This window comes from Etheostoma spectabile, chromosome 18, assembly GCF_008692095.1.
Source record: "Etheostoma spectabile isolate EspeVRDwgs_2016 chromosome 18, UIUC_Espe_1.0, whole genome shotgun sequence".
NCBI classification, from domain to species: Eukaryota; Metazoa; Chordata; class Actinopteri; order Perciformes; family Percidae; genus Etheostoma; species Etheostoma spectabile.
Genome location: NC_045750.1, coordinates 14,666,093 through 14,669,281, shown reverse-complemented (window position 1 = coordinate 14,669,281; position 3,189 = coordinate 14,666,093). Strand labels below are relative to the sequence as shown.

Below are 3,189 nucleotides of genomic sequence, written 5' to 3'. Positions count from 1 at the left end.
GTGTGCGTGTGCGTGTGCGTGTGCGTGTGCGTGTGCGTGTGCGTGTGCTCTCTCCTACACTCACTCACACATGTCATTTTTTTTATTTTTATGTTGCCGCTCCATCTGTAATCCTGGCCAATCACTATTCACCTCCACACTCTTCATTTCTGTCTTGTCTGGCCCCCCCTCTGTACCCTATCGTAGCACTTTCCAGGCAAGGCTCTCTGTTAAAGGAAACTGTGGAGCCAGAATGCACCAGCTTGGCCCCTCATCGCCTCACCTCTGAACCAAGGTGTTGTTTGCCTCCGAGGCCTCTGCTCTCTTCCCCCTTTTTGCCCTCATCAAACTGAGCTGCCAACATAAAACCACTGTGACAGAGAGAGAGCCATAAACCACCATCTCTCTCACCCTCTTCTTTTTCTCTTTCTGCATCACTTATTCCTTAGTTGTTCCTTTTTGCTCTCTTACAATCACTCTTCTTTCTGCTCACTCCCTTCTGTCTCCTCGCATTATTTTTTCACTGCCCACGTATCCTTACCTGTGAGACCAAGTGAGAACAGGAGAAAGTTTAGGAAGAAAGTATGAGAAGGAAGGAAGGAATGAAGGAACAATGCGACAGGGGACAGGCTTATGGAAAGAGTGAATGAATAAGTAGGTGTAGTAAAAGGAAAAATCTCCAATTGTTACATTTTTGTGTTGTATGGGTTTTGTATGTAAAGCCTATTTCCAGGCTCCATGGCTCTGTATTGCCTGCGGTGCCCTTATACAATCTTTTATACTGACTCAAGGACACATGTACACATACTAGTGTAAAATACACATTCACTTTCTTTTTCACAAAAGTAAAAGCCATATCCCTGCAGGTTCGCACACTCACAGATAAACACACATAAGTATGAAGTGGAAGGATTTGAGCATAGGTAATCCATCTTACCCAGCCCCCAACTGCGCCTTAGGCGATGCTTCATGCACACACCCTCCCCAGACTTCCCTCTAGGCCTCGCCCAAAGGGATACCAAGCCATACAGATCCTCAGCAGGGTGCAAAGAAAGCAAAAAGGCTTGTGGAGGCACTGAACATGCTATTTCTCATGTTTTCAGTGCAAGTTTAAAAAAATAAATATGGAAATGGGTTTTTGGGAGTTTCTGTAACCCGGACTCAAATTGCGAAAAAGTTGAAAAACTCCCTAAAAGTTCACTGTAGCCTGTTAGTTTGTTAAGGACTGATATGTGAGTTATTAAAAATGAAATGCATCTTGTAAAAGTCAATCAGTGAGCATTATAACAATACAATATAATGTAGAATAATTAAAAAATTGTATTGAGTGATAAAGATGAGTTTCTGATTTGTGCTTCCAAGTGGAGCCAGGCCAGTGTATCGGCAGGCCGATTATACTGAATGTGACTAGAAGATCCAGGAAACTGCATAGACACAAAATGGAAAAACAATGTTTTACCTGCAATGCAGAGAAAGCATGGAACAGTCTCAATACAATAATGGGCAGAGAGGCTTGGAAACAACACTGCCTACCCATATATACTCTCCTCTTTGCCAATGAGCTAGACCAGTTCTACAGTCAGTTTGACAAACAAACTCATGGGGACAATGTATGCAACCCGGGTTGGGATCCCTTCACACTCACTGAAGGGGAGTTAGTAGGCAGTCATGCTAAGATAAGGCCACACAAAGCTTCAGGTCCAGATTGGTCTCAGAGGAAGAACCACTGCAGGGTGCACTATCAACTTAAATGTGTTTTACAATATTATTCCAGCATCTGCTTGATGAACACGTTGTGCCACTCTTTTGGAAGTGCTCCACAATCATTCCAGTGCCTAAAAAGAGCCGCCCATCCTCACCTCATGACCTCAGACTCGTTGCTCTTACATGTATCTTTTGCATAGAAGTGCATAGAAAGGGTTATACTGTGACACCTTACCCCATGGTCAACTAGACTACCCCCAATTTGCCTTTGTAGCAAGAGTTCCTTAGGATGCTACATAACACACCAAACACATCCAGCAATCTGAGGCTTGTACCAGAATTATTTATTGATTTTAGTTCAGCTTTTAAAACGATCTTGACTGACATTTAATTAAATTGACTTGATACAAATGGACATCTTGCACACTGTGGATCAAATATTTTTGGTCTGTTTAAATCATTTTGAATACTGGGGTGCCTCATGGTTGCGTTTTATCTCCTGCACTTTTTTTCTATGAATGTCAATGAAATGCAGATCTATGATTGCAACTTTAGTCTCTTTAAAGCCTCCAAACACCCAAACCAGGTGATCTCAGTTATTGTGGCTGATTAGACCTCAGGTCAAAGCCAGAGCTTAGTTGGGAGCTTATTAGTTCACATATATTTTCTACCAATAAGAATGGAAAAAAAACATTCATTTGTCTTGCCCTAACTGACAAAGATAACAAGAGGCTAACCGCTAACAAGGGGCTCAGGAAGAGGCCAATCAACCACTTTAAGCATACCCAAACAGTCCTGGGAAGGGGTCTAAGCAGCCGGATTAATTTACAACACCTGTGTAGGTGTTCAAGGCCATTAAGTATGCAGATCACATGGCAATGGTGGGTTTAAGGGTAATTAATCTCATCAACAATCTATTAAGAGACTGTCAGGAGAATGCTTTGCTCATAAAGGCTAACAAGACCGAGGAACTCGTTGTAAACAAACCAATGTGTCAGCCAATTACAACTGAGTGCCAAGCTGTAGCTAGTTTAAAATATCTAGGAAGGATCTTAGACACAAACTTAAATTCAAATGAACAGTCAGTGCAAAGGTTCATGGGACTGTGTTCTGGACTGTTTCTGTTCTGTTTTTAATACTGTTCCGTTAATGTTTTTGGTTTGCATTTATGCTACGTGGGTTTTAGTGTTGTGTGCTTAATTTAGTGTTCATGTTTACAATGTATGCGTGTTACCATGGCCGAGACCTGGGTGGAGATTGATGGCCTCTGGGCAGTGAGTATGTGTTCATTCATCCATCCATCTTCATCCGCTTATCTGGTGTCGGTCGCGGGGGAAGCAGCTCCAGCAGGGGACCCCAGACTTCCCTTTCCCAAGCTACATCAACTAGCTCTAACTGGGGGATCCCAGGTTAGGTCTTCGCCGAGGCCTCCTCCCAGCTTGACGTGCCGGGAACACCTCCCTTGGGAGGTGCCCAGGAGGCATCCTTACCAGATGCCCGAACCAC

General features: G+C 43.3%; 1 protein-coding gene across 1 annotated transcript in view; it reads left to right on the top strand.

The window, feature by feature from the left end:
* Positions 1-3,189, top strand: part of nbas (NBAS subunit of NRZ tethering complex) — a 185,629-nt gene that overhangs the window by 58,300 nt on the left and 124,140 nt on the right.